The sequence below is a fragment of the Miscanthus floridulus genome, chromosome 2 (assembly GCF_019320115.1).
Source record: "Miscanthus floridulus cultivar M001 chromosome 2, ASM1932011v1, whole genome shotgun sequence".
Classification (NCBI taxonomy): domain Eukaryota; kingdom Viridiplantae; phylum Streptophyta; class Magnoliopsida; order Poales; family Poaceae; genus Miscanthus; species Miscanthus floridulus.
In genome coordinates this window covers 171,996,950-172,008,675 of record NC_089581.1, presented here as the reverse complement: position 1 = coordinate 172,008,675, position 11,726 = coordinate 171,996,950, and the positions used below count along the sequence as shown (strand labels likewise).

At 46.7% G+C, this 11,726-nt stretch overlaps 1 pseudogene; it reads right to left on the bottom strand.

The window, feature by feature from the left end:
- Window positions 1-830: 830 nt before the first annotated feature.
- Window positions 831-4,793, bottom strand: LOC136540678 (uncharacterized; annotated as a pseudogene).
- Window positions 4,794-11,726: the final 6,933 nt, after the last annotated feature.

Here is an 11,726-nt window from a genome sequence, read left to right as displayed (position 1 = left end):
CACCGCGCGTTGCAGAGCGGGCAGACGAGGTTCCCGTGCGCGACGCTCGCAGAGATGCAGTGGAAGTGGAACGTGTGGGAGCACTCGGCCGTGAAATGGCCTGCGCGCCGCCGGCGCCCATGTTGCCGAGGCATATCGCGCAAGGATTACTCTGCACCCACAAAGCAGCAAAATACATACGCACCAAATGATCAGTCTGTTTCTGTTCATGATCAACTGCGAGCTAGCTAGTCCTACACAGAACATCTTTCAAAGGAATTTATATATCTGGAAACCAAAAAGAATCGCATGTCGAATATGGTAGAAAGTAATAAAAGTACAGATGGAATTTCGGAGAGACAACTGCAGAATTCAATGGCGGATTTCACGGCCTCACCTGGTCGGCACCTTCCATGTCGATCGAGTTGCTCCGAAGAATGATTTTATGGAAAGGAATGAAAAATGTTTACGAGGTGTAGCTGTGGGATATATGAAGCTGGTATATATAACAGGGGCAGATGCTTCGATTGAAAGGAACGAGGAAGAGTTGGACGTATCGCCGTTGTTTCCACGTTGTGCTGGCACCGACTTAAATCCCTGGACCCTGGAGACTGTTGTATTGTACGTATAATTGGTATTGTGCTATATAAAGGTCTCCTTGAGGATTATTAAGCTATCGGCTAATGGCTTCGGTTCTTACGGCCCGGCTGAACTGGAGTGCAAGGACCAAGTCGGGGGATCCGCGTTAAGCATACAAGGACGGACCAGGCTGAAGCCCAACTCGCGTACCGCATACAAACAAACACATGTCCAGCTACCAGCCCATATAACTTTGAGCCCAAAGCCGCAACATCTCGTACACGTTCCTAAATTATTTATTTAGTTAAAAAAAAACAACAACAACTCGTACACAGCAACACACAAACTGGCACGCGGTCACGCGGAGCTAGCAGGGACAGTTCCGGACGTAGTTGTCGTCTCTGCTAGCGGAGCATCGGCAGCGGCGGCGGCGACGGCGGACGAGCCCGAGAACTTGTCGTCAATGCTCGCGTGGTAGAGGAGCGCCCAGAGGTGCGTGATGAACTCGCCGCCCTTGCCGAAGCTCCTTCTGGTGCGCGACTATGCTGCCGGCGCGCCATCGACACGATCAGGCTCGCACCACAGCTCGGCCAGCGCCTCCCACAGGCCTTCGTCGCCGTCGCCGCCGCCATGCGCCAGCACGCTCTCCAGACCTCTGGCGAGCTTCCGCCTCTCAAGATATGCCGACCTCTTCTTGGCTGTCATGTGTCGGTCCCTCCTTCCCGTTGGCCGCCGCCTCCTCGCCGCCGCGGCCGGCGTTGGCAGCTTCTTCCTTCCCGCCGATCGCTTTCGCTTCGTCGAGGAGGACGTTGCACATGTACCGCACGGAGTTGCTTCGCGACTGGGAGCAGCTTCGGCTTGTAGAACACCAGGTAGGCAGCAGTACTGGGACAGCGTGGTGGCCACGAGCCTGTAGTCCACACGGCGTGATCCTGATCCTTTCCGACTCCGGCGGCCGTCCTCCAAATCCAACAAGCGTTTGTTCGATCCTCCAACGCGCGGCTGCCGGCCGCCGTCTTTCAGCTCCAGCGTGCTGGTCGCGACGTGCCACAACCATGATTCTCTCGATGGTGCGTCTGAGCTTTGCAGTGCCTTGCAAGCAGCACGTCGCCTTCCAGCTCGGTCCTCCTCTTCAGGGACTCGTGGCCGCTGACCAAAACCGTCCCTTGTTGTTCGCGAGGGTGCTGCATATCATCATCCTCTATGTCCACGGGGACCGGCCGGAGAGTCTTGCACTTGTTGATGCGGAAGTCCTCGTCGCCGGTGAGCAGGACGAAGGACCTCGCCGTGTGGTGCAGCTTCACGATGCACTCCGGGAGACGTTTCCCCTTCTTGGGGCGCCTTGAGAAGATCGAACTGTCCGAGAGAGCTGCCGATGGGCTCGGCGATCTTGCCGCAGCAGATGAACTTCAGTACGGAGTTGAGGAAAGGGGAGTTCGCAGCCAACGGTTTCCGGACGTATTCGGTGACCACCATAACCTGAAAGGCAAAGCAGGGGGGCCATCATTATTGAAGGGTCTCAATTCACTATTCCAGATGTGATAAGAACAGGGAGCAGGGTGTGCCGTGACAGGATGATTGGAGGACAAATTGCATAAGGGTTAGCCTCCCAATCAAACTTAGACCCACAACCCAACTTCACTAGTGGAGCAGATTTTTTTTCTTTACATCAGCTTTACCAGCAGCTTTGCCAATGGAGAGCTCTGCCAATGGAGCTACGACAAACCAACTCTAACAAATCCCATACAGGGATCTACTAGAGCGACTTAGAAACTAGGAGAAGAAGCTATTTTCATCTCCATCCCACAATAATCCCTTGTGAGAGCATATATTTTATAAAGAGCTTTACATGTAAAACTGTTTGAAGAAAAATACTCATAAGACACAAAGCAACTTCAAACAGCTCGTGAAACTACTGAAGAAGATGTGTCAAATGGGCTTCGAAATGGATGTAATTCCTCTGTCCTACATCCTAAAATAATTGTACATCTCATTTTCTGAGGAGTGTTTTTTAAATTTGACAAGATTTATCAATATTTGCATATCCTAATATGTTTATTATGAAAATATATTTCAATATTAATCTAATGTTACTTAATACATATCATAAATATTAGTATATTTTTTGCTTATATATTTGGTCGGACTTTAAAATCTTGGCTTCTTGAAAAATAAGATGTGTAGTTATTTTAGAACTGAGATAGTAATTTTAACTTTATTGTTAATTAAATTTATATAAAAGAGTATCAATATTTACAACGTAAAATAGATATACTATAAAAATATATCTCACCATGAATCTAGTAACAATGATTGGGTATTACAAATATTCATATTGTTTAAATGAGCGCGTGTTTAGTTCCAGGAAGTTGGAATTTGGGGCTACTGTAGCACTTTCGTTTTTATTTGGCAATTAGTGTTCAATCATGGACTAATTAGGCTCAAAACGTTCGTCTCGCAATTTCCCACCAAACTGTACAATTAGTTTTTTTCGTCTATATTTAATGCTCCATGCACGGACCGCAAACATTCGATGTGATAGGTATTGTAGCATTTTTTGAGAATTTGGGATGAAACTAAACAAGGGCTGAATTGGATCGAGCTCATTATGATTTGGTTGAGGCTGTCTTTATACCTCTGTACTAGTATAGGACAGTTAAGTCAGGAATCCTTCAAGTCTCTGTCTCTCTTTGTGAAACGTAGTACACTCGTACTAGGAGCATTGGGTATTGTCAGATTTCAGTGAGTGAGTATGTGGACCATACTACGTGTGATTGAAACAACTAACTGCCATAGTGTCTGAGAACATAACTTCGCTACAAAGTTGGTCCCATGTAGTCACGCCACGTGCGTACGTACCTTAGTCCAGTCGGAGAAGAGGTGGATGAAGAACTCGCAGATCTCCATCCCGGTGACCATGCCCACGATGACGAAGGTGATGAGCAGGTCCACGTTCTTGCCATGGACGAGGTTGGACGAGCTCCCGTGGGGCACCCGGTAGTGCCGGACCGCCGACACGGTGATCCACACGGACACGCCGACCGTCACCACGAACAGCGCCGTGCTGACGACCGGGAAGCCGGAGCTGAACAGGATGGGGTACTTGGTGTAGAGCAAGTCCCTCGCGAAGCCCAGCTCCGTCCTCACCACCCGGAACGTCCGGTCCCGGCCGGAGCTGATGAGGTCGTCGAAGACCAGCAGCTGCGCCTTCGACCTCTCGCTCTCGGCCGTCGCGACGCCGGCGAACTTCCTCCGTAGGAGCTTGCACAGCGCGAAGGAGAGGCAGACGTCTCTCAGCTCTTTGCCGTGTGTCTTCGATTTCAGGAGCTTCCCATCGCACCCCCAGACCTTGGCGATGGTGACGGTGTCCTCCGCCAGCTTGTACTGAGCCTCGTACTGCCTCTCCACCCTTTCGGCCTTCGCCTCGAAGTCGCCGACGATGAGGTAGTTGCAATTTTTCAAGCACAAGTCCTGGTCACCCGTTGACTCTGAGGATTTTTTTTCGATCTTGTGCTCGTGCTTCATGTAGTCAGCGATGAAGCTGGTGCTGGCGTCGCCATACCTGCCGTTGGCGACCTTGAACCGGACGATGCGCTCCAGGAACTTGGCGACCATCAGCGCCCAGAGCGCCCAGAGCGGGCACCGGAACTGGGAGGCGCTCGAGTAGTAGCGCACGTAGAGGCCGAGCGTGACGATGCTGTAGGCGCGCGCGAACTCGTGGACGGCGAGGTCGGAGCGGCGCGCGGAGACGCCGTAGCCGGAGATGGTGTAGACGCCCTCGTAGCCGGCGAGGAGGAGGATGCCCCAGAGCAGGTAGAGGTCGTTCCGGAAGGGCATGGAGAGCAGCATGGTGAACATGCCGAACAGGAACCGCGTCACGGGCTGCGTCACGGCGAAGAGAAAGCCCTTGATGAGGTGGCTGGAGCTCCACAGCCGGTGCTGCGACGCCGTTAGGAAGTAGGCCAGCGCCAGCGCCAGCGCCACAAAGCACGCCTTCGTCTCTACGATGATGCGCAGCGCGCTCTCCGACACCAGCCCTTGGTGCGGGTTGTGGCACGCCTCGTACTTGAGCGCCGGCGGCGGCGGCGCCATGATGGCTGCCATTGGTTGCCGAGATCGATCAGCTGGAGTAGGAGGACGAGACTCTTGGACGCAGACACGATCCGAGGCAAAGGCTGATGCTATGCCTGTGGTGTGCGGTGTGCCCATGAGCAGCCGAGCAGGGCGCGCGCACCTGTATATACACGCCATCGAAGTGGCTTTACGATTCGTGCGAGTGAGGGTCCGAGGAGAGTTCATTCAAACGCACGATAATGCCTATCATTAAACATCACTGAACAGAAGCGCCTGTGTATCAGTTGACTCCAATGATCGACCCAGGTCAACGGTGCACGCTGGAGCGCGCCAACATGGCAGCTTCGTGTTTACACTCCCCCAGTCCCCCCTCGCAGAGGCGGCAGGCACTCAGGCAGGTCGAGTCGTGTGAATACGACAGGCTTGACCTTCTCGAGAAGTTTCAGACAGTCTACATGCTTTATCAAAGACTCGCGAGGTCTTCGTATACATTTTTTTCCTACTCTTAGTTAAAGCTCTGAAGCTTGCTTGTGAGCTTCTCATGTCAATATGTCATTGTGGAACACAGAAGGTACAGGTTGTCTGCACCGATCGTGTGGTATCATCTGAAGGATCTGCTGATTCTTTTTTTTCTTCTTCCTTTCAGAGATCACAGGCTGCAACTTGTTCTTGAATAGCAACTTCACCTAATCCTAATCGCCTTTGTTTTTGAGCTGACAGGATGGCTGCCAAATTATATTGGCAGGAGCAAAGCGAGGGGAAAAAAGAAAGTCCCAGGAACGTCGCTAATAACAGCAGCATGTTGCATATTCAGATTTAATAAAGGGCAAAAAATGACGAGGAGCATAGCATGAGCAGCTGCAGGCTACCGGCCAGCTGTCATCGAGAGGCATCCTTAGGTTGAGTCGTTAACTAGTGAATTTTTCAGTCGTGCTGAAATCTTGGATAAGATCATTGGCACCATCAGAATTCAGATCCACGTTCTGTTTGGAAGTTGGAGCTCCGGCGACAGCGGCGAATCTAGACTAAACTGCTGCCGGGGTCGCACAGATTCATGAACTTAATTTGATGGGGTCGTAGCTGGCCGGAATACGCGGGGTTCCATTCGTATAAAGTTATCGGGGTCGCATACCCCGACACATATGCAGTGGCTTCGCCGCTGTCCAGGGAGGTTGGTAGGAACCTCCTCCTACCAGCTGCGCACGCCGTCCACGTGGGCTCACAAAGACCAGCCCATGACCGTGCCTCTAAACCCTGGTTGGTCAATTTCTAAATCTCTGAATCTGCCTACTGGTGTCCTTACCGGCGCTCCGGGCATCCGCCGGCGCAGGGCAAGCCGAGGAGCACCGTGTGACCCGTGTCGGTGCGCTCGCCAGCGACGGTGGTGCGCGCGGGTTGGTGCCGAAGTTGAAGGAGAGAGCAGAGGCGGTGGTCTTCCGTGAGCGACGTGCTCCGGCGGCGGATCGACGATGGCCTACGGTGAAAGGGCCTCGCTTGACGATTGTCCGCCGGATTACTAGCAGACACCTAGGGGATGGGGAAGAAACCTAGAGGAGGAGGTGTCACCGCCTTGTGGGTCCTGCGTGTGATATGTGGGTCCCATTTTTATTTGCTTTGAGTCATCATACTATTGTCAGGCCAATTTCTCATATTATTGTAAGGACACTTTACGTGACAAAAAAAACACTTTGTGAAACACTTGTCTCGTAGTCGCAAATATTTGCTTACGATGATCTTTCTGTCTTTTCTTTACATTATTAAAAATCTCATGTGGTATTATATGAGATGACCTTCAAGACGGATGATTGTTGGAACGTGATCTCTCTGCTAACATATAAATTGTCAATAATTATTAGGTACCAAACATTGTCTATTGTAAGCTTTCTAAGGTTGGCCCCTAGGCATGCAGCGCATATAAATAGGGGGTGATGCTTCCAAGAGTTCCTTGATGTTTTCACACCGAGAAACACCCGAACCGATCTATTAGGCATTGAAACGTCTGGAAGGTCGTCTGTCCACGTTCGTTCAGTTATTCCAAGACCTACATCAAGTTCTTCACAGACTAGAAGCATCAATCCCCAATATGGTGAAGACTAATATCTACTTCATCTATATCTATAGAGGTACTCAGATGACATCTACAAACTATGGTTAGTCACTAATATCTAATTTCCACATAAGATTGAGTTAATGATCATGTCTAGACTAAGATAAGATCCTGTTAACTAAGTTTTTAATTCAACAGTGACACATAGCAATGTACCTACACTTAGAGGGGACAATGTCTACATTTTATGGACCAGAGAAATAAATGGAAACAGAAAAAACCTAGACTCAGGCTATAATTGGTGGGAGATTCAATTCACTTCAATCTTGTGGGGCACCTTGCATGCCGCCTGTTAATTCAACATGCGTATTCCAATAGCTCAACCATCGGCCTGTTCGGCTGGGGCTGAAACGATCGTATACGATCGTGGATTATTACTGCTGGCTGGTTTGGTGTGAGAGAAAAATATTGTTCTGACTAGAAATTTACGATCGTTTACGACCAAGTGAACAGGCTGCATGATACTAGGGTACCCCTTGTCTCTACAATCTAGACATCGGCGGCTAGCTCCTCACGTGAAGAAAAGAAAGAGTAACAAAAGATAGACGACCATGTATGGAACCATAGTGTATAGTGGGAGAGGAGCAGGATCATGATCTTAGGGTGCTGTTTGGTTAGAGAGCGAGGTAGAATGGAACTGTTCCATTCCTATTTAGGGATGGAATTGTTAGGATCGATGTGTGTGTACCTCTATAACTGTAGGATTGAGTAAGCTCCTTTGCGTTTCTCCTTGCGGCACAGCAACGTAGACGCCGGTGCCGCGTTGTAGTAGGAGTCGTCCAGCGCGGTGGAGAGAAGTCCAGTGGCGCCGGCGGTGACCCTGCAGGCGACGGCAGTGGTGGTGGCGGGCACATCCCGTCGCTGGCAGCACGGTCTTTAGATCGGGTTAGGGTTACTGTAGGTGGGTGTGGCAGCTCACGGCAAACCTTGTGGTCCGAGCCCTCACCCCCACCTTCCTTTTATGTGTGCTGTGCGACAAGAGCCCACCAACCGAATTAGGGTTGGGCTCCCCCGATCAGGGAGTAAGATAGGGCCCAATAGGCCGTTGGGCCCATTGGTGGAGATCAACCAACATTCTCCCCATTGATCTCATTCCATCTTCACTTTCATATCATTTGCTTTTGTTCATTCCATTACAGATTAGCTCATAGAGCATGTCTCATCGTCACGGTCATTGCCGATAGACTTAACAGCTACAACTCACTACTCTGTTCTGAAATAGATACTTATCTTTGGGCCTTCTTTTGTCCAGGAATATTTTAGGCTTTCCCTTAAACCCAAGCTAGCTACATGTTCTCTGAAACACCATGTCCTCTGAACATGTTGGGTGGTAAGCCTTTTGTAAGCGGATCCGCGAGCATCCTTTCTTTACTTATATGCTCAAGATTTATGACTTGATCCCGGACTTTATCTTTCACAACTTAATACTCCATGTCAATGTGTTTGGCAGCACTACTTGACTTATGTTGTGAGCATCCTGTACTGCCAGATTATAATCACAGTATTACTTTAGTGGTCTATAGATGTCGTCAACCACCTTCAAACCGGGTATGAACTTCGTTAGTTAGTTCACCTGCCCGTTGCCTCATAACCACGCTACAAACCGTCATACATTGTGGACGATGTAGTGACAGTTTGCTTTGAGCTTTTCCATGAAATAGCTTCCCTTTGCGAGATGATAGAAAATCCACGTCTGGATATGCATTCACTCTCGCATAATCAGAATCTGAATATCCCACCATGTGGAGTGAATTAGATCTTCTATGTCATCATGAGGCCTTTCGTTCCTTGCAAATAACGCAAGAATTTCTTTATCAATTTCAGTGTTCTATTCTAGAATTCCTCTAGAATCTGCCAAGTAAAATCCGGTAACAAATGCCAAGTCAGGGCGTGTTCATACTTGAGCACTGTTGCAAACTTCCGACAACTGAAGCATATGGAACCACTTTCACTTTATCGATTCAGCTCATATTGGTTCCTAGGGCATTTAAAATCCCCATATCTGTCGCCCTTGACTATAGGAGCAGGTGATGGACTATATTTGTGCATATTGAATTTTTTAAGATCTTTTCCATGTATGCCTTTTGTGACGGTCCTTATACCCTTTTTCTCTATCTTGGTGAATCTCGATCCCTAGAACGAACGAGGCTTCGCCAAGATCTCTCATATCAAATTTCTTTGTTTCCAGTAGTAGACTAATATCACTACTAGCAAGTAAGATATCATCTACATACAGGACAAGGAAGATAAACTTCCCATTCTTAAACTTTGCATAGACATAATTGTCCTCTACCTTCTCTTTAAAACCCAAAATTCTTTATTGACTGATCAAACTTCAAGTACCACCGTCTTAAAAGCTTGCTTTAATCTATAAATAGATTTCTTTAGGCGGCATTCCATTCGTTCTTTTCCTTCCATGACAAAACCTTTCGGTGTGTGCTATGTAAACATTTTCCTCCAAGTCTCCATTGAGAAATGCCGTCTTTACATCCATCTGATGTAATTTTCAATCGTAATGTGCCACTAATGCCATTATGATTCTGAAGGAAACTTTACATGAGACTGGAGAAAATGTCTCATTGTAATCAATCCCTTCTCTTTGCATATAGCCTTTTGCCACAAGTCACGCTTTATATTTCTCTATATTCCTTTGAGAGCCAAGTTTTGTTCTGTAGACCTATTTACAGCCTACTATTTTGACTCCTTTAGGAATTATTTCCAAATCCCAAACTTTATTGACATTCATTGTTTTCATTTCATCTTCCATGGCCTCAAGCCACTTTGATGATGATCACTTCTCATGGCTTCTTCAAATGAGGTGGGATCATCCTCCATTTGAAATTCCTCAGTGTTGTACACTTCATAATTAGCAGGAATAGCTGATTTTCTAACTCTTTGAGACCTTTTAGGGGCCTCCACTTTTGGCATATCTCCTGTTTGAGGCTGTTGTTGCTCCCCCTCATGTGTGGCAATAGGTTCTATAGAATCCTAAAGAACAGGTTCCTCATTTTCATTCATTGTTGCCACAGGTAAAATAACAATAGGTTGCTGGCACCATAGTATCTAGCACTGTCGGTGCAGCTATAGCAGGTAGTGAGAAAAATGGCTCATGAATCATTGGAGTGGACGCATACACCCGTTCCACTTCAAGGACAATTTCTTGAGCTGCCATGCTCCCCCTCATCTTTTCATTCTCTAGGAAAACATCGTGTCTCATTTCCACAAACTTTGTATGTCTCTCTGGACGGTGGAAAACGAAAACCTTTTGACTTTTCTGTGTTGCCAATGAAATGGCACCTTACTGTTTTGGGATCTAACTTCCCTAATGTTTGGGTTAAATACTTTAGCCTCAGCAGGGCTCCCCCACACATACGCAAGTGGTTTAGTGAGGGTACACTTCTGTCCACAACTCATACGGTGTTTTGGGGCACCGATTTACTTGGTACTCTTTTGAGAATATGAATGAGGTTTTTTTTTAACGCCTCCATCCACAGGCTCAACTGTAAGGTGGAGTAAACTTATCATACTGCCCACCATATCCATTAGGGTACGATTGATTCTTTTAACTACTCTATTCTGCTGAGGTTCACCTAGTATAGAATACTGGGCTATTATGCCATTCTTTTAGGGTACGCCGGCCGTAGTACTCCCCCACGGTCAGACCTGACTATCTTAATCTTTAATATCTTAAATTTATCCAATGCTTCTGTTCTTTCTTTGATTGGATAAATATAGCCATAATGGGAGTAATCATCTGTGAATGTTATGAACGAATAATTACCATCCACACTCTTACAGGAAAACTGACCACAGATGTCTGTGTGAATAATCTGTAGAATTCCTGCGCTTTGGTTTGTCATCTTTTCTTAATTCTTTTTACATACTTTCCTTTTATGCATTCTCTGCATTGTTCTAAAACTGAGAGCTCTAATGGAGGAAGAATATCATTCTTAACTTGTCTTTCCATTCTCCCCATCGAAATATGGCCTGAACGATTGTGCTATAATTTCGACAACGCATCGTGAGCTCTCTTATCCACCATTTCCAGAGTAACACTCTGTCACCAGCTGCTTTATTAGCTGAGGTAGCCATATGTCTTTGAAGAGCCAGTGAACTGACTCTTTAATCTATCGAGGTACTCAATGACCGTGTCACACTCTGGGATTGAGCCCACAATTGCAGGTTCAATCATGTTCTTTATCACAGCCAAATATTTCTTGTTGGCAGTGACACACTTTCCTATGTCAACAGTCATAGGACATCTTTTGGGATTCAAATCCCTTTCTTTAGTTGCCCAAGTGACATCATCTCTTTGTCTCCCTCATCTCGGTGTCACATTCTCAGTGGAACACGATGAGGTGACTACCCAGTCCACCTTAGATAAGATGAAAACCAGGTCAAAACTTTTCTTAACATACAACTATTCTTATACACTATTCCCACATCACCGTTGGGTAGAAATAGAATTAATGCATAAATCAGTGACTTTCACAATTGTTCTTACACACTAATTCTACATCACCGTTGGACAGAAATAGAATTAATGCATAAATCATTAACTTTTACAACTGTTCTCATACACTAATTCTACATCACCGTTGGGCAGATGTAGAATCAAGGCATAAATCATTAACATTACGATATTGTTATTAACAACGTTGGTCAGAAAATAACAACATCGTAATTCATGACAAATCTCTTTTTCTCCAATTAAATACCACATTGGTTCAAAATAACTAGAGAATCACCAATTTCTTTAGCAGCGGAAAAACTTTTCTTTTCTCCAATTAAATATCACGTTGGTACAAATTAACCGGAGAATAAACAATTTCTTTGGCTGTGGAAAAACTCTCTTTTCCTTGAATTTTATCCATAGGGAAAAATGCTTTTTCTATTTTCTTTAATCCATTAATCAATTTTCAGGAAATAAACATTTACTGGAAAAACTTTCTTTTTTCTCCAGTTAAATACCATATCGGTTCAAAAC